Source organism: Coffea arabica, chromosome 10c (assembly GCF_036785885.1).
Source record: "Coffea arabica cultivar ET-39 chromosome 10c, Coffea Arabica ET-39 HiFi, whole genome shotgun sequence".
Classification (NCBI taxonomy): Eukaryota; Viridiplantae; Streptophyta; class Magnoliopsida; order Gentianales; family Rubiaceae; genus Coffea; species Coffea arabica.
The window spans coordinates 30,578,199-30,598,466 of record NC_092329.1 but is presented as its reverse complement, the minus strand read 5'-3'; the positions used below and the strand labels follow the sequence as shown (position 1 = coordinate 30,598,466).

The 20,268-nt window shown below is 34.8% G+C and overlaps 2 long non-coding RNA genes across 2 annotated transcripts; both read left to right on the top strand.

Annotated features, from left to right (window-relative positions):
• The first annotated feature begins 313 nt into the window (after positions 1–313).
• Positions 314–3,094, top strand: LOC113713279 (uncharacterized). Its single transcript, XR_003453497.2, has 3 exons — positions 314–540; positions 2,161–2,235; positions 3,019–3,094. It is a non-coding gene; the product is annotated as an uncharacterized lncRNA (long non-coding RNA).
• Positions 3,095–19,055: 15,961 nt separating this feature from the next.
• Positions 19,056–20,067, top strand: LOC140016265 (uncharacterized). The gene is made up of 2 exons (XR_011822624.1): positions 19,056–19,118; positions 19,902–20,067. It is a non-coding gene; the product is annotated as an uncharacterized lncRNA (long non-coding RNA).
• The last annotated feature ends 201 nt before the right edge of the window (positions 20,068–20,268 follow it).

The window sequence follows — 20,268 nt, the reverse complement described above, 5'->3', positions numbered from 1 at the left end:
GTGATAGCTAGTGGTACAATCGTTATAAGAATTTTTCAAAGGTTTCAATTTTTATTGCGCCTAAATTAGAAATACGTGTTTGCACGTGCGCGCTTAATTGAGGGACTTTGGACCATTATTTTGGGACAATTAAAAATGAATAATATTTATATGAATGTAAGTGCCCTAGAGGTTTAGTGCACTAGTGCAACAAACGTAAGAGAAATCGAACACAAAACGCGCGCGTAGGGCACTAGTTGTAATTGATTTGACGTATTTAATATATTAGACGTTAGGCGTCTTATGTACGCAAAGGAACCAGCAATCTCATTTCATTTTTGCAAAGCTTCATGGCCGGATAGCAGCAGCAAAAGGGACAACCGAAACCTTCAACATTTCTTCTTCCAAAACTCATGCAAATCACCACCGAATCTTCTAAAAATTTAGCACCACTTAGCCTAAGTCTTGGACAACACATTTAGCTGGAAAAGGGAGGAGCTTTCACGGTTCTTCAAGCTTCAAAGGGGCCGAAACTTCTGTCCTAACCAGCCATCAAAGTAGGTAGTAATCCATCACCTTAAACTTGTCTTTTGGAGTTTGATTTATGCATTTGAGCTAGAATCGTCACTTTAGTAGCTTGTATTGTTGGGAAAATTGTTAAACGTGGGCTCTATGAACTCCCACTTTGGGTTGATGGCTGTGATGATGTTTGATGATGGTTTTGTTGCTGAATTAGAGCTTAAGGAAGTAGATTAAAGGTGCTTTGTTACCAGAAACGTTATTGAACTCTTGAAACAAAAAGTTCCCATTTTACCCCTGCTCTGTTCGGTCATTTTAATGCAGAAACTGAAGATTTAATGGCCTGATTATGTTGTTTACATGTTGTAGCAGTTGTGTACAAATTTTCGTTGAAAAATATTGAGTTTTGGTGGGTCAAACGAATTTATTTCCAAAGCTAGTAATCTGGGAAAATGGTTGCCGTCGTAACCAGACCAGTGTTCGTGTTTCGTCCATAACTCCGTACTCCGACGTCGAAATCAAGTGCCGTTAGCGGCATTTGAAACAAGACGTTCCCATGTTTCCAACGGTGTATAGTGCACATTCTGGTTTCATGTGTGTGAGCCACACCATTCATCTGAAGTCGGCTGTCCTGTTTCTCCGTTCTGCCGAAATGATTTGATGATGCTGCAACTTTAGGCTTAATTTCGAACCAGTTGCATGCTGAAACTTGGAATGATTTGTTCTGTGAAATTTTAGCCCTGTGAATGTATTTTGTAACACTATCAACCATTCCCAATTCCGAGTTAAATTGAGGGAGTTATGATCAAAATACTGCGACTGCCTCGTTTTTGAAAACCTTAGATTTGGACAGATTGCCTTAAGGATTTTTCCAAACTTTGGTTGATTGATTAACCACCTTTCCGAGGGTATTTTTCAATGAAATTTCATAGAGAGATACCCTTCATATGGGAGTATTATACTGCAAAATTTGGTATCAATCCAAGTCCGTTTCAACACTTAACTAAAGGTCCAAAGTCGGAACCAAATCTGGAAATTTGTTAACAGTCTTGAAATTTACCCAACTTTGAGCTACCATATCTTGGTGCTCGAAACTCCGATTCTTGATCCACTTGTTCTACCCTAAACCTTACTTGTACCTCTAATTGAGCTACAAATTTCAAGGGCTGGTTTGCAACGAGTGAATTCTGCTGAATTTTCAAAGTTAGCGAAAAACCAACCCCGGCTCAATCCTGGGTGATTTGGAACAGCAACTTTAAGCTCATTTTTGAACGCCTTCCATTTAGATTCATGGAAAAGTGTCTTCTAAGAACTTTTAGTACTTTGGAAGAGGTTTCCAACGGTACCAAGTTTTCCAATTTTCGACATGTGAAATCTGAGATACTTTTTTTTCAAAATATCGTATCAAAACTGAAATTTTTTGAATTTCAAGGAAATGGAGTTTTTCAAGTATTCCTTATTCCTTCGATAATGCTTGAACGTTTATGCTTGATTTCCAAGATAACAAAACTCGATTGCTCTTGTACATTAAGAAACTCTACTTGAACCTCGATTTACTAGTAATTGAGGTTCATTTTCATGAAATTTCCCCAGATTGTACTAGTGCACAATCTTCCTTGATAATTGGGATGTGTGAATGATAATTCACTATTAAATGCTCAGGCGCTCAAGAGGACCTTCCAGAGGATCTCACGGGAGACGCCTAAACCATCATTTGAACTCGCTACTTGAATCACTGTGAGTGTCAGGTGCATGAACTTGTTGTTAAGTGGTTATCTGTTTCTTATCCGTTATGTAAATTTGAAATTTTGAGACGAGGGTGTACTTTATCGCACTCGTTCTCTTTCAAATGAAATTATATTCGAATTTTGCTATGTGAATTCGTATCCAACTTGTACATGGTAATGTGGATGTGATTTCTACATGTGATTCGTATATGTGATCCGTATTTGTGATTCCTATTTGGAATCGTCGATTTGAGCGTTGCTCATCGACTTATATTCGTATTCGTATTCATATTCGGGGGACGCCCAAAACTCGTTGGCTAACTATGCGAATCGAGCCAGCATGGGCTTGGTCGATAAGCTTAGCAAACCATGAGATATTCGTAGAGCATGATCTATTGGAGAGATCTTGCTCCGCATTACTCGTGCAGTATTGTCATGATATACTCGAGTATTATCAAAAACTTTGATGAGCGGGCCCGGTAAGAGGGTGTAACGGTGACGGGATTCGAAGAAAAGTGGTGTATCTACGGATTTGATACTTATGTGGTTGACGGAGTGTCAACGTGAGATGTGATCAAGACTTCGACTCGACTACGTGGAATTTAGCTCCTGAGAGCTACAGTATCCTTGAATTGTTTCTGTTTATTTTTCCTATTCGAAATGTGAATTATTCGAATTTGATAGCCTTACCTACAATGTAATTGTTGTCGCTACTTGGATTATGTGTTTGCATGTGTGTTTTCTTGGCCTCACTGAGTATTGGCTCATCCTATTAGTTTGTTTTCCTTAACAGGTTGGATTGGAAGATTTTGGTAAAGCCGACTAGATTATACTTTTGATTGGAATCGAGGCTGTAAATGTGTAGTCGACTTTTAATGGTTGCATTTTGGAACTTGATGTATCTTTTGTGAACATGATGTAAGATTTAAATATTTAGTTAAGGATGCGACTTTTCTTTATTTTGACTCGTAGTATTTGGTATGTATCGTTAAGTTCGATTTGATTTGTCTTGAGTCCTGGCGAGAGTTGGGCAGGCGTCCCGCGGATACCCTTGGGTTCGCCCTTGGGAGAAGTGGGGGGCGTCACATTTCATAGTTCACATTCTTTAAAAAAAAAACAACTCTAAAGTGGTTTCAAGCTTACCATTCGTTAGGGTTACACCTTCTTGAATCACTCAATTGAGGCCAAATTGGAATAAGTTTCTTGGGGGTTTTCACATCATGTTCATCACTAAACATCACCAAACCACTTTGAGGTAGCAAAGTTTCACCGACTTTGTCATTTGAACTTTACCATGGTTGACTATTTTCTACTTTTAGGCAATTTTTAATATGTGAAGTTAGGTGTATTTATTTGAGCTTATTGAAGCTATTGGTGGTTGTTAGTGATAAATAAATCTTGTGGTATGCATTTATTGTATTTATTTGGTGAATTTTTGCTAATTTTATGCTTAATTTGATTTGGTGACAAAGTTACATATTAAATGGCCAAGGTAGCATTTTAATTAGCTTGTGGGAGTATGATATTCATGTGAGTAATTTAGATTACCTATTGAATGAAAAGGTGCTGGGTTGAATGATTTCTTGAATTCTTAGGTAATTCTACAAGAAGAGGTGAATTGAAGATGATCTTAATTGATGAAATTCATAAATGCACTTATAATCCTTATGCTTCAATGGTTTTTAGTATTTCATGAGTTCTCAAGAAGATCATTTATATTTTGGCTTGGTGTGTTTACCTCCATTTTGAGATTACTTTTGTACTTGAGGGGACTTGATCAGTTGATCATTGATGACAAAATGCATAAATGGAACTTTCTTTGTTCATGATGGTGGGCTTATTTTGTGAAATTAGCTTCCCTTTGCTTTGGATACTAATGCATATACTTGATTAGCGAAGATTAGCTCATTTCATGTTTTTATCCCTTGAACATTTTTCCTTTTTTCCTTGATTTGCATGTTTTCTTCTTGTTGGTTGCAACTTTTTATTCTTAAGAAGCTATTTTATTTTGATTTTGCCTTTTTCAGGGTGCATTAATTGAACTCTCTATTCTTTCTTAAATGAAGTTGGAAATTCATCACTTGGCCATGGATTTGGATAGCGCATGTTCATTAGGGGAGTATTACTTTCTCTTATTTTTTTTTATTTTTCCTTTCTCACATTGAGGACAATGTGAAGTTAAGTGTGAGGGAGGGAAATATTTGAACTTACATTTTAATGCCATGTGATGATATTTTGAGGATTTAAATGCATGAGAAATGTTGGAATTGTGCTTGAAAATGTTGCCATGTGGATAATTTTCTTGAAATTGGGTTTGTTGGCAGGGAGTTTCGTCCAGTTACAAGGAAAAACTCTGTCAAAATTTTTCTAAAATCTTTTTCAATATTTCACTATGGCCCAAAAACTTTTCAAAATTTTGCACTTTTATTTAAAAAGGACCAATTTATTCCAACTTTAAGTGCTCTAATTCTTCCACTTGTTGAAATTTTATATGTATTTTTGGAAGATTTAGTCCTCATTTGACTTGAAAATGGTTATTTTGCAATTAGGATTTTTACATTTTAGAAAGTATATCTGGTAAAGTAGGGAAAATTATGCTTATAATTTTACATGTTTAATGAGATTTCTCCTCTTTACTTAATTTTGCAAGTAAGTGATTGATATAGTCAGTAAAAGCTATATTCTTCCTTTGATTATTCTTGTGTAATTGTTAAGAGAGAATATCTATCTATTGTCTTTTACTTTTGAAAAAAAAAAGAAAAAAAAAGAAGAATAAGAGTTCTTGTTCTACTCCAATTATTCATGTACTGACTAACCGGGAGTTGGCATCTACAAATATCGACATTCGTGTAAAAAGGTACTTGAATTAAGAGTATGCATAGCAACTTGAATATGTAAATTATTGAGTAACCGGGAATCTTCACCTAAAAGTGTCGATTTTCGCGTCAAAAAATATTTTCACTATTTGAGTAAAAAAAATCAAGTATGAATAAATCCCTCTTAGTTAAAGATTTTGGGAAGAGGATAGTTATAAATTGACTATGTGACTTGCTTACTTGTGAAATTAGGTTAGGGTGAGAGATTAAGTCTAACTTGTTGAATTTAGGGCATAATTATCTTTCCTTTACTTGATATTATAAGTATTAGTGTAATTTGAGCAATTGTATAATGATTGTTTGCCAAGTCTTGAGAAATTAAATTTGAAAAAAGTACATATATTGTTTCACCTCTTGAATCATTGTAGTTGATTAAGTGTGGATTGCTTGAGAACAAGCAATGATTTAAGTGTGGGGGAGTTGATAAGCGACTAATTTACGCTATATTCGAATGATATTTTATGTTATTTTTAGTCACTTTGGCAATATGGTAGGAAGAAAATGGATCATTTTGGCTATAATTGGTGTAAGATGCTCTTAAGTGATTAAATGAGGTTTATGTCACTTTTTACTTGCATTTTATCCATAATTTGTGTAGGAGTTGGAAATATACTTCATTTGGATAAAAAGGAAGTTGATAGGTTTGACACATCTACGTATTTCGACTATAACTTGAGCTACAGTGATCGAATTGAGATAATTCTTAAACCATTTTGAAGATAAGAGATAGATCTACAAATCTTGTGAAGATATTGAAATCCAGTTCGAAGGTTTTCCCTGTCAAAAAGCCAAATTACAGTAGCCAATTTCTATTGGTTGAAGCTGAGAAAAGGCAGTGAGCAGTCAAGGGTATTTTCAGTCATTTTTCGGTCCACAGAGCTACAAATTGGATGATTCTTGATGCCTTGGAAAGCTAACGCAAAGGGATACAAGTTTTATGTTTTGATCAAGAGCTAATTCAACTTCTATCATCAAGAAAGGTTCAGTTGAAGTTGAGGCAAAATCAGAGCAGCAGTGAAGATTGAACAGAAATTGCACAAAAAGTCACTGTAGCAATCCGACCAGAATTTGACCGGATTTCTGGCCGGATTGTGGTAAAAAAATGCTGCTCTCTATGTGAACAAGTTGTTTTCACCTCCAATAAGTCACATGTAATGCTAGACATGTGACAACCACTACCAGCTATAAAGGGAAGGTGTAAAGCCTCATTTCTTGACCATTTTTATCTTTATATAGTCATTCAAACTTGCAAGATGAAGGAGAGACAGGAGAAAACCTAGGAATGCAGAAATATAGTTCTTACATCTTCTGAGTGTTAGATTAGTTTAGAATAGAGCAGTATAGCTCATCCACTCTTGTAATTTGCCTAGATTAGGATAAAGATGGAGATGAAGAAGGGAGAGTTGAAACTCATGTGACAGGGGTTTATCTCTTCTCCAATTCTTTATCTTTTGTATTGGATTCTTAAGTATGGTTAATATGCAAGTTTTGGATTTTATGTGTCTTTAAAGTTTATACTTTGGGTTTGGTTGAACTTTCTATAATTGTTAGTGTTCATTATTTGGTTATTTGATGCTATTATTTGAGCAAGTTATTTTGCACTTTAGCTCTTTAAATCATAATTAACTTAGTACCATTAATTGTGATCTAAGGTGTTGCTTCTGCAATAAAAAGTGAGATTTAACACTGGTTCAAGAAGTGCTAAAGATAGGGAGTACACTCACGAGAGTAGAGGTGCACCTTTGTGGCTTTAGTGATTCATTTCATGTAATTTCATAGAGGTAATTAACTTGTAGCTAATTTCATAACCACGAGAGTATGTATGGATTAGTTATAAGTATAGTTGATTCACTACGAGAGTAGGTTTCACATGCATAAGGAAATTACGCCATAGTTAGTCAAGATAGTGGTAATCAATTATCCAAAAATAGCATTTGCATGAGTAGTTAGGGATACCATAACCTAAGGAATTTTTATCTACTATTATCTTGCATAAATTTACCATAGTTTTATTTCTTTTAATTCAGTGATCGTCTAAATAATAGAGACACTTTAGTAGTGCTGGTCATTGTCCAATGTTCCTCGTGGGACCGACCCGATATTTGCCCTAGACTACTAATTTGACCTGTATACTTGCAGTCAAAATGGGTATATTTCGGAATTAAACTTGTACTTATATTAAAAACCCGTCAATAGTGTACCCAATAAATTCTCCTCTAGCTTTCTTCTAGTACCATTAACTTGTTCAAGTTTGGCTAGTCAAGTTAAGCATATTAAAACTTCAGTAAGCAAGCCCCACAAGGATGGCCAACCATTAACTAAAATCTCGAACATATCTACTTAAACACAAGGATTCACAGGCTAACCGATAGTTATACTACTTTTCTTTCTTGATATTTTCTCTCTCTTTTTCAAAATTTTCAATTTCCCCCCACACTTGAACTTTTTAAATTTTTACTAGGTGGAAATATACTTAATCCTTAATTGTTCAACCTTTTAACATGAACTCCAACATCTTCCAAATGAAGGAGTCTAGTTACTCAACTTTCATCGTTTAAGAAACAAACTCATAGCCATAATAGCTGTTTGACACGAAATTCGATATCTTCCAAATGAAAACCCCTAGTTACTAGACGATATTGACTATAGCAGTACACATAAGCCATTACACAACTAAGTCCAAATAATATCCAAAAAAAAGAACCAACCTACTTTATATCCCATTAATATAGAGAAGCCCAATTTTACAAGAAAAATGCCGACTAAATATTTGCAATACCTAAAAAAGTCAACCAATAACCAAAAGAAACTATCAAAATACAAGATTATTCACCAAAGAAGCATTCTAAAGACAACGCTACTTGACATTTAACTTTTACAGATAAGTCTCCAATAATCATAACCTTGAAATACTAGCCATTACAGTTTAGGGAACAAAATAAAAATAAAATAATTCCTCCAATGTGGATTTGAAAAATAACCAAGGAAATATAAAGAAAGAAGTGAAAGTAAAAATCCCCTGATATATAAGTTAGTATTGAATACCAAATGTGAAGAATTCAAATTGCCATTAGATATCCATGAAGTATACTTTTAGTTGAAATCCTGCCAAAACAATGAGACAAGAAAATACTATAAATAGGAGCTAATACCACCAAAGCCTAATTAGGAAGAATAAAAATCCTAATTGACTAAACACCACCCTAGTCCTAAAAACAGAAAACAAAGGAAAAATAGATAAAGTAAAAAGCAGAAAATTGGATTCGCCTCCCAATAAGCATTATATTTAACATCATCAACCAAATACAGGACTAAATGTATTTATAATGGATAAATTGGTTCATCAACTTCACTTGCACTGTGTGTGTTCAAAATCTCTCATAGTTTTCTTCATCAAAAGTACAATTTCATACTATCCAAGAAGGATACTTGTGATGATCTGCTAAAAACATGAGTTCTAAGTCCTGTGCCATACTTTCTAACTCAAATTTTGAAGAACATTTCTCCATAAAAGAAATCAATGACATCAATATGCAAAGAGGACTCATCATACAAAGGACATTTAAAAGATTAAAAAGCATTAAACTCTTGTTTATCCTTACCTATTTTTAATGTAAGGTTTCCTTCTAACAAATCAATATTAGCCCTTCTTATAACCAAGAATGCTCTACCAAGAATTATGGACATACTAATATCCTCTTTCATTTCTAAAATAAGAAAATTTGCAAAATGATAAAATTTACCAACTTTCATAAATATATGTTCTGCAACACCAATGGAATATCTCGCCAAACGATCAATAAGTTATAGAATCACCATTGTTGGCATAAGTTTGGCAAACTTCAATATCCTAAAAATTGAGAAAGACATTAAATTAACACTAGATCTAAGATCATATAAGCACCTATCTACAAAAATATTCTCAAGAGAACAAGCCACTGTAAAACTCTAAGAGTCCTTCATCTTGATAGAAAGATGATTTTGCAGTGTAGTACTACACTCCTCGGTAAGGAAGACTATTACAAATTCTTCCAGAATGACAATTAGCAACCTCAAGCGATGCATTACATATACCAAAACAGCACTTTCTACATTAAATTGCCAATCATCCAAGTCACAGTTTCCAAATGATAGGCTTTCAAAACCAACTAAAGTCCCATAGGTTCAATCAGCAAATTTAAACGCATCAAACCATCAATATGTAATAATCAACCCACAAAATCAAAAGAGGGTATGATAAAAATAAAAACATGCAATACATATAACAAATGATAGACTTTCAAAACCAACGAAAGTCCCACAGGTTCAATCAGCAAATTTTAAACGCATTAAACAATTAATATGTAATAATTAATCTGCAAAATCAAAAGGGGACATACTACACAGATAAAAATAAAAACATGTAATACATAACAAACTCTTATAACATGTATTCCTTTATTCACAGAGTACACTGAATTAATTTCCAGACTGGCCATTATAAAACTCAAGCAAACATTCAATGCAATGAAAACAGCACTTTCTACATTGAAAATTCCAATATCATCATCAAGACATTATCCAAATGATCGACTATGGTCAATCAGCAAATTTTAAACACATAAAACGATCAAGAAGTAAATAATTCACCATCACAATCAAAAGGGGGTATATTTCACAGATTAAGAAAAAGGGGGACACATATTTTGTAGCACCAGAGCACTACCTTTGCTTAATCACATTTGTAATGACTACTTGATCCCAACCTCTTCAATAAATTGTCATACATTGTTGGCTTTCTGTTAAAAACAATATCCTCTTCTACTTCTTCTTCTTTTTTGGTTTCTAATTCAGCCTCAAAATTTTCATCAGACCAATCCTCTAGAACATTTAAAAAAGACAAAAAAAATCACTGATAACAAAAAAAAAATCCTTAAAAGAAAACTAAAATGTAATACTGGCTCACCTGAGTCATTTTCTAGAGGTTGCTTAGGTACAAGTTTTTCTGCTCTAGGATTTAGCTTCAGATTTTTGAACTTCTTAAATGGCTTTGAACTGTTCACTCTCTTCAATCCTATATACAATGTACCTATTAATAAGTATAAACAAACATTACGAAGCAAACTAAAGGAAATTTTACCTCTTTTTCTTGCAAATCCTAGTTTTGCCATTGAAACTTGATTCTTCAAGCTTTGTTGGAGCTCTGAGACGTTAATAAGTTAAAGAAGGAGAGAAACCCTAAACAAAATCAAAACCACAAATTAAAAAAAGGGTGTTATACAGAAGATAGAAAAACAGAGTAGCTAGGGGAAAAACAAGTGTGCTACTTCAGGATTCAAAAGGATCCATTAGTTGGTTATTGCTCCATAAAAAATTTTATTACAGGTTCTTCTTCAATGACCTTAGATTTATACAACCACGTGTCAAAAACAAAAATATTGCAGGAATATTAGTTATTTCACAGGATATTGGCATTTTTTATCAAAAATTAATCAACTTGTGATAGTTCAGTGGAGCTCCAAAAATGGGGAAATCAATTTCGAAGTCAACTTTGACAAAATTGATTTCAGTGAGGAAAAAAAAAGGACCAATAGAACGTGGCTCCAGTTACAACTAAAGTCAGAAAAAGCTTTCCTCTCGCTATCAAGCTTTGTGATTTCCAGCATCTAGTAATGCACGTCAAATTTGTTTCAACAATCCTAGAAGTTATAGATTCTAATCAAAGAGCAGAACAATTGACCTTCACAAACATAAAGTCAGCAACATATCTATCACCATAACTTAATAGGAATACTTGAAGTGTGAACCATACACACTCGTCATCAACTCATTTAATTCAACCAATTAGACCTATTATTTATACCATTTTACAACAATAACTATAAACTATATACGGGTTCACAAATATGAGACCGTATAAGCAATTTTGAAAATCATCCAAACTCAAACCAAAAACATCATTCAAGTGTTGTTAAAAGAGCATGGTTGATAGAAAGAGCAAGCTTTTGCTATTGCACAAACAAGAATTTTTGTTTGGGAATTTCATCAAACAGGGTAGGCACAAAAGGCCTTAAACCATTTTGCACAAATCTGTTTCAAACATTTTTGACCAACATTCACCCACATATATCAAATTTAATCGACAAAATCATTGAAGCATAATTTTCAGGAATTCAATAAGAAAAAACAAAGGAAAGTACAAAGGGAGGGAAAGTTGTTAGGTACCGTCACTTGACAGCAAGTTTTGACGGGTACCAAGCTTTTCATGGGTTTCTTTTTCTTTCTTTAGGTAATACTGCTTAGGTAAGAGAGAGGCAGACGTGTTTAATGGCAACTACCTCATGGTCCAGGGTTTTCCACCACTTGGAGAAGAAGACGAAAGGTTGAAGAAGGAAAAGATTTGCGAGAGGAGATAAAAAGTGTGAAACTCTTTTGAAGACGGCAGAGGTTGAAGGAAAATAGATGGGAGGGATTTTTTGAAATTTTTTGACACAAACATTTTAACTCCTTGTTCTTTAGAGAAATTGAACAAAACTATTTTAACTTTTTCTGAGAATTTAAAAAATTTTGACAAGGCTAATGAATTGTTTTTAGAGAATTTAACAATATTTTGACACTACTTAAAAGGAATAAATCTTATATACATAACAGTGCATACTGTTGGGCTTGGGTTTTATTGGGTGAATTTCTGTAAACATTACGAAAATAAGAGATCATGCCAAAATTGGTGTTGTGGGGGAATTGATGCTTGTTAGGAGTCGTCGCAAATAAAATTTGCAGCGTAGAGATAAAGTTAATTTATTTTCAAATTTTTTGAACTGACAATGCAAAGAACAACAAAAAATAAAAAAAATAGATGCGGCTATACTTGAACACTGTTGATCAACTTGGTTGATCAATGGTGCAAAGCTATTTTAAAAAATAAAATAAAATTTCAAACGCGGCATCCAACAATGGATGCGGCTATACTTGATCACATACTTGATCAACGGTGATCAACTTGTGATCAATGGTGCAAAGCTTCTTTTAAAATAAAAAATCAAACTTTGCATCCAATAATAGATGCGGCTTCATTTGAGCACCGTTGATCACAAGTGGAGCAACGGTGCAAACTTTAAAAACAAAAAAAAAATTGCAGCATCTGGCAAAATTCTTCGCACCATTGATAAAAGTGGATCAACGGTGCTAAGTTTTTTTTTTTTTTGTTTAAATTCGGATGTCGCATGTTTAGCCCCACCCAACCATGCCCACCAATAGTTTTTTTGGCCATTGATTAAATATTGATCGACGGATGGATAAAGTCGATAATAACGATTCAAAATGTTTCGCTACAAATATATCACCGACTAGATCTCCATTTGCATCTTTATACTTTGGTCTCTCCAACTTCTTTCTTCCTTTCTGAGTCTTCCCAATTTCTTTGTTCCATTGCTAGGATTTTCTATCGAAAAGCTCCTGCAATTGTGGTCTTACATTTGTCCATTCCCATTGTGTCGTCGCAGTTGTGCTTTTAGATTTTCTATCGAAGAACAACTGGCATTGTGGTATTGCATTTGTGCTTTCTCATTGTGCAGCCGATTGTTGGTTTATGGTTTGTTATAACGGGAAAAAGGAAATCGTAGATGGTTATGCGCATTGATTTTCTGTATCGGTCAAACAAAGCCTTTGCTCAGTGTTGAAATTGGTGGACAGCTATCACATCAAATTGCTAAGAGGTAACAAGTACGATATGTTACGTTGAATTACATTTAATCAGTTCGATATATGTTTAGGATTTACAAGTTTTTACATTATAATGTTACTATTTTATACAAGCAGTCACTAATAATTATATTTAATATGTTCTTATTTAGAATAGTCAAAATTTCTATTAAAAGTAAAGAATACAAGTAGGTAAAAAAGTAAATACTAAATAGTAATAGTAATAATAATAACAATAAAAGGAAATAGTAAAAAAAAAGTTGAATTGTAAATAGTATATAGTAAATAATGAAAGTAAAAAAAAAGTAATTGTACTCCCGTATGTTAAATAATAGTAAAAGTAAATAATAATAGTAAAAATAATTAATTAATAGTTGAAAAGGACAAATGATAAATAGTAAAGTAAATAGTCATTATAAAATATTTAATTGTAATAGTAGATAGTTAATAATAGTCATATTAATACTGGTCATAACCAATACTAGCAAGTAATATATAAGAATGAGTTTAAGGCAAAAATGATCTTTGGATTTCAACCATAAGGATAGCGGCCATTTTGGGGTTGTGAGATTGTTTGGAGTGTTGTTATAACGGAGAGTACAATTGTTGATACAACTTTTGTTTTTGGCTTTGGCATAAATAGTCTTCTATGTGGTAATTGCACATAAAGTGTTGTTTGCAAAAGAAATGGGTATTGTAGGAATGTACAATTATTTTAGTTGTATTAACAGTAGATATAAGTGATAACAACCTTTGTTTCATTGAATTTATGTAAACATTCTTAATTGATAACTAAACTTAGCATAAAGTGGTTTATTGACAAATTAGTGATAGAAATTAATTAGGGAGCGGTATTTTGGAAATGTCATTTTGTTGTATTGATCTTTCAAGCAGTTGGCACAAGTGCTAATACCCTTTGTGTTGGTGTAATTACTTAAAACTCTTTAATTCTCAATTAAGGCTTGGAGAACATGGTTTATGACAGTTTCATGTCTGAGCATTAGCTTCAGTTGCACCTCTCCAAATGACTTTTGCTTCAAATTCTACTGTTATGATCTTTCAAGTCTTTCAAGGGGAGTGAAGGTTGCCAAGTTCTCTTTGCTGTTAGGACCGGTCTAAAAGTGCCTCTGGTTCCAGAACCGAACTAGGAGTGAAAAGCAGCTTCGTGTAAAGGTTTATTTGTCCTAGTTGTGTACTTTGTGTGACAGCCCCACCTCCCCCTAAGGTGAACCCAAGGGTTTGGCGGACCGCCTGCCCAACTCTCGCCGGAACTCAGTCAGTTACTTCAAGAAAAGAAGTAAAACCCACAAGAACAGTCGCAATAACAATTTCAAACTTAAACGTAAACTTATATACATTACTATCTCAAAAGAAATGCAACTCGAGAATACAAAAGTTCTCAATTCTTCATACATCCAGCCGTGCCAAAGCTCTCATCCTTGCCAAAGCTCTCATCCTTCATACATCTAGTCTATGCCAAGCTCTCATCTTTGCTCGCCTTCCCCTGTTAAGGAAAACAAAACTAAAGGAATGAGCTGGAAAGCTCAATGAGGCTCCAATCACATAATCAAACAATGAACTCCATTCATTACACATAAATAACCAATAATCCAAGTAGCATTTTCAATATAAAGCGGTAACACATTCATTAAAAGGATATGTGCTCAGTAGGAGCCCTTCATTCATTCATTCGTTCAATTATTCTCCTTTCATTCCCTTATTCCTCCAATCATTTAAAAATTGCATTTTTGTCAATAAAACCCCTCATTTGCATTAACATTCGTTCATTCATTTTATTTACCCCCTTCCCGGACGTTGGCCGGGCTCCACCAGACTTCAAGGTAATACTCGAGTATACCAAACGTTCACCCAGATCACCAAATCGCCCGACCGATTCCGCTTCTGGCTCGAGTCGATCGGTAACAAGGGGCAGGGCCCAGTTCAGCCGAAAGGCTTACATTCATGCACAACTAATCTTTCAATCATTGAAAATTTCACATTCATTTAGGTCGAGTGCGATAAAGTACACACTCGCCTAGAAAACTCATTTTGGCAATCATTAAGAGCACTTAACACATTATTAACAATTACAACAAGCCATGAAGTTAAGGGGAGTATAACAAACAAGGAACACTCACCTATTTACGCAAAATAATATCCAAAATATCTTGCCGGATAACACCGTCAGTCACCGATGAACCTTAATATAATCAAAAGAACACATTATGCTTCAACTATTAAAGATTTAAGTGATTCCAAGAAAATTCGAATACGTACTAGTACAAAATATAAATATGGTTTTGGTAGTGAAAAGAGGACATTGAAACCAAAGGATATAAGTAAAATATTTGTAAAACTTAGATTCGCTTGTAAAACTTTAAAATCGCTATTTGAATCGAAGTGGCAAAGGAAACGTAAATACTCTAAATGGTTCACGTGGTATTCGCTATCAAGCCTTACTCAAGTCGCAAGTTCATCTACTTAGTTCTCGAGCGTAAATTTGGGCAGCACGCCCTTTGTGTTTACCTATTTTTCAGCCATTTATGGCTTCATTCTTTTCCTCAATCAGTCCCAAATTCTCACACAAAATCATCTCATTACAATAGCTGTTCAATAGGCCCAAAGTCATACAAGTACAAAATCAAACTAGGAAAATGTTCGAAAATGAAGTTTAAGTTGGAAAATAAAAGACAGATTTGATGTTGTTTTGCGTAACGGGCACAACTGGGGCTACCCTTATTGGATTGAGGTGCAACTTATATCGTTTTGAAGATAAAACAAAGGGCTACAATTTTGATGAATACCACTCAGTCCAGTTTGTAGTGTAGCTAGGTCAAAATTTCAATGTACCAAACCATATTTGCACGAACAGGTTAGCTAACTGCAGTACGGCAAAACAACCATAATTTAGGCTACCGAAGTCCAATTGAGGTGTTTCTAGAGCCGTTGGAAAGCTAAGACCTAGACCTAGCACTACAACTTTCGTATTTTGGCCAAAATCTAATTCGGTAAGAATCAGTGTGAAAAGCCACGGTCAGATTGGGTGAAATGTCTACCTTGTCCAGTGAACTCTTCCTATGGCAATTTGCGGTATTTCTGACTTTTCTTAGGCTACACAACTCGGATTGGGCTGAAATTTTACAGGCAAACACCATTTTCTACAACTTTCATGTTTTGACCAAAGGCTGAATCGGCCTCCATCATAACTAAAATAAACCAGGCAGAACAGGGGTAATCAAAACCCTAATCTAGAATTTTAGTTTCAAACCAACAATTTTACACAATTAATCATTTCCAACACATACCAACTCCATCCTACACTATAGCAAACCATTAATCCATGGTTAACCAACACTAATCATATGAAATCAGAAAAATCATGCATAAAAATAAAAATCCATCAATCTCAACCAAAAGTCATGAAATCATCCATAAGATCACTCCTTCAACCATTACAAATCACTAATTGAACATTATCAGGATCAAAGGAAAGGTTCCTTAGTCACTTACCTTGCAAATCCAAGAAAAGGCCTAACATAGTGTGAAGACCCGAATTTTTTTTTATTTTATTTGATCGAATATTAGTAGTTTGTTTAAATATTTATTTACTCATTTTTCTCCAAATTATTTATTTCGATCATTTAAAATCCATTTATATGGAACGACGCCTCTTTTATATTTTTAAAAGAGTTTTGTTGGAAAAATTCACTCTTCGAAAACTCGTTTAGTTCGGAACAACGAGTGCACGTTTTTCGAAACTATATTTGAATCGAGAGTGTATTAATATTGGAGAATTAAGAACGATCAATAATAGATTAAGAAAGGATAATTGAGGAATTAATACTCAATTCACGTGAGGACTCGTAAAATTATTATTTTTAAACCCCTAATTTTGGCTCAATTAATTATCTATTTGGATTTTTGCCCGAATATTATTTTCTATCCTTATTAGACCTAAATATATGATTTTATAGCTCCGTTATATTTTTAAAGTGTCTCGTTTCAAAAAAATTATTTTCTTAGAACCTTGTTTAGTGAAAAAGTGAAAACGTGTCTGAAAACTTTAGCCAATTAGGAGTACAATAAGCTCAAAATTTGAGACCTATACAATGGTCCTAAAATAGACAATTTTAGGTTTAATCACACAAGTGATAGCCAGTGGTACAATCGTTATAAGAATTTTTCAAAGGTTTCAATTTTATTACGCCTAAATTAGAAATACGTGTTTGCACGTGCGCGCTTAATTGAGGGACTTTGGACCATTATTTTGGGACAATTAAGAATGAATAACAAATATATGAATGTAAGTGCCCTAGAGGTTTAGTGCACTAGTGCAACAAACGTAAGAGAAATCGAACACAAAACGCGCGCGTAGGGCACTAGTTGTAATTGATTTGACATATTTAATATATTAGACGTCAAGCGTCTTATGTACGCAAAGGAACCAGCAATCTCATTTCATTTCTGCAAAGCTTCATGGCCGGATAGCAGCAGCAAAAGGGACAACCGAAACCTTCAACATTTCTTCTTCCAAAACTCATGCAAATCACCACCAAATCTTCTAAAAATTTAGCACCACTTAGCCTAAGTCTTGGACAACATATTTAGCTGGAAAAGGGAGGAGCTTTCACGGTTCTTCAAGCTTCAAAGGGGCTGAAACTTCTGTCCTAACTAGCCATCAAAGTAGGTAGTAATCAATCACCTTAAACTTGTCTTTTGGAGTTTGATTTATGCATTTGAGCTAGAATCGTCACTTTAGTAGCTTGTATTGTTGGAAAAATTGTTAAACGTGAGCTCTATGAACTCCCACTTTGGGTTGATGGCTGTGATGATGTTTGATGATGGTTTTGTTGCTGAATTAGAGCTTAAGGAAGTAGATTAAAGGTGCTTTGTTACCAGAAACGTTATTGAACTCTTGAAACAAAAAGTTCCCATTTTACCCCTGCTCTGTTCGGTCATTTTAATGCAGAAGCTGAGGATTTAATGGCCTGATTATGTTGTTTACATGTTGTAGCAGTTGTGTACAAATTTTCGTTGAAAAATACTGAGTTTTGGTGGGTCAAACGAATTTATTTCCAAAGCTAGTAATCTGGGAAAAACGGTTGCCGTCATAACCAGACCAGTGTTCGTGTTTCGTCCATAACTCTGTAGTCCGATGTTGAAATCAAGTGCCGTTAGTGGCATTTGAAACTAGACGTTCCCATGTTTCCAACGGTGTATAGTGCACATTCTGGTTTCATGTGTGTGATCCACACCATTCATCTGAAGTCGGCTGTCCTGTTTCTCCGTTCTGCCGAAATGATTTGATGATGCTGCAACTTTAGGTTTAATTTCGAACCAGTTGCATGCTGAAACTTGGAACGATTTCTTCTGTACAATTTTAGCCCTGTGAATCTATTTTCTAACACTATCAACCATTCCCAATTCTGAGTAAAATTGAGGGAGTTATGATCAAAATACGGCGACTGCCTCGTTTTTGAAACCCTAGATTTGGACAGATTGCCTTAAGGATTTTTCCAAACTTTGGTTGATTGGTTAACCTTAAATATGGGAGTATTATACTGCAAAATTTGGTATCAATCCAAGTCCGTTTCGACACTTAACTAAAGGTCCAAAGTCGGAACCAAATCTGGAAATTTGTTAACAGTCTTGAAATTTACCCAACTTTGAGCTACCATATCTTGGTGCTCGAAACTCCGATTCTCGATCCGCTTGTTCTGCCCTAAACCTTACTTGCACCTATAATTGAGCTACAAATTTCAAGGGTTGGTTTGCAACGAGTGAAATCTGCTGAATTTTTAAAGTTAGCGAAAAACCAACCCCGGCTCAATCTTGGGTGATTTGGAACAGCAACTTTAAGCTCATTTTTGAACACCTTCCACTTAGATTCATGGAAAAGTGTCTTCTAAGAACTTTTAGTATTTTGGAAGAGGTTTCCAACGGTACCAAGTTTTCCAATTTTCGACATGTGGAATCTGAGATACGATTTTTTCAAAATATCGTATCAAAACTGAAATTTTCTGAATTTCAAGAAAATGGAGTTTTTCAAGTATTCCTTATTCCTTCGATAATACTTGAACGTTTATGCTTGATTTCCAAGATAACAAAACTCGATTGCTCTTGTACATTAAGAAACTCCACTTGAACCTCGATTTACTAGTAATTGAGGTTCATTTTCATGAAATTTCCCCAGATTGTACTAGTGCACAATCTTCCTTGATAATTGGGATGTGTGAATGATAATTCACTATTAAATGCTCAGGCGCTCAAGAGAACCTTCCAGAGGATCTCACGGGAGACGCCTAAACCATCATTTGAACTCGCTACTTGAATCACTGTGAGTGTCAAGTGCATGAACTTGTTGTTAAGTGGTTATCTGTTTCTTATCCGTTATGAAAATTTGAAATTTTGAGACGAGGGTGTACTTTATCGCACTCGTTCTCTTTCAAATGAAATTATATTCGAATTTTGCTATGTGAATTCGTATCCAACTTGTACATGGTAATGTGGATATGATTTGTACATGTGATTCGTATATGTGATCCGTATTTGTGATTCCTATTTGGAATCGTCGATTTGAGCGTTGCTCATTGACTTATATTCGTATTCGTATTCATATTCGGGGGACGCCCAAAACTCGTTGGCTAACTTTGCGAATCGAGCCAGCATGGGCTCGGTCGATAAGCTTAGCAAACCATGAGATATTCGTAGAGCATGATCTATTGGAGAGATCTTGTTCGGCATTACTCGTGCAGTATTGCCATGATATACTCGAGTATTATCAAAAACTTTGATGAGCGGGCCCGGTAAGGGGGTGTAACGGTGACGGGATTCGAAGAAAAGTGGTGTATCTACGGATTTGATACTTATGTGGTTGACGGAGTGTCAACGTGAGATATGATCAAGACTTCGACTCGACTACGTGGAATTTAGCTCCTGAGAGCTACAGTATCCTTGAATTGTTTCTGTTTATTTTTCCTATTCAAAATGTGAATTATTCGAATTTGATAGCCTTACCTACAATGTAATTGTTGTCGCTACTTGGATTATGTGTTTGCATGTGTGTTTTCTTGGCCTCACTGAGTATTGGCTCATCCTATTAGTTTGTTTTCCTTAACAGGTTGGATTGGAAGATTTTGGTAAAGCCGACTAGATTATACTTTTGATTGGAATCGGGGCTGTAAATGTGTAGTCGACTTTTAATGGTTGCATTTTGGAACTTGATGTATCTTTTGTGAACATGATGTAAGATTTAAATATTTAGTTAAGGAAGCGACTTTTCTCTATTTTGACTCGTAGTATTTGGTATGTATCGTTAAGTTCGATTTGATTTGTCTTGAGTCCTGGCGAGAGCTGGGCAGGCGTCCCGCGGATACCCTTGGGAGAAGTGGGGGGCGTCACAGTTGGTATCAGAGCTTAGGTTTCAGATCTTTGTAGTGTATTCTAAGTTTGAAGTTTAGGATGCCGGACTGTGGGACTGGTTTGAT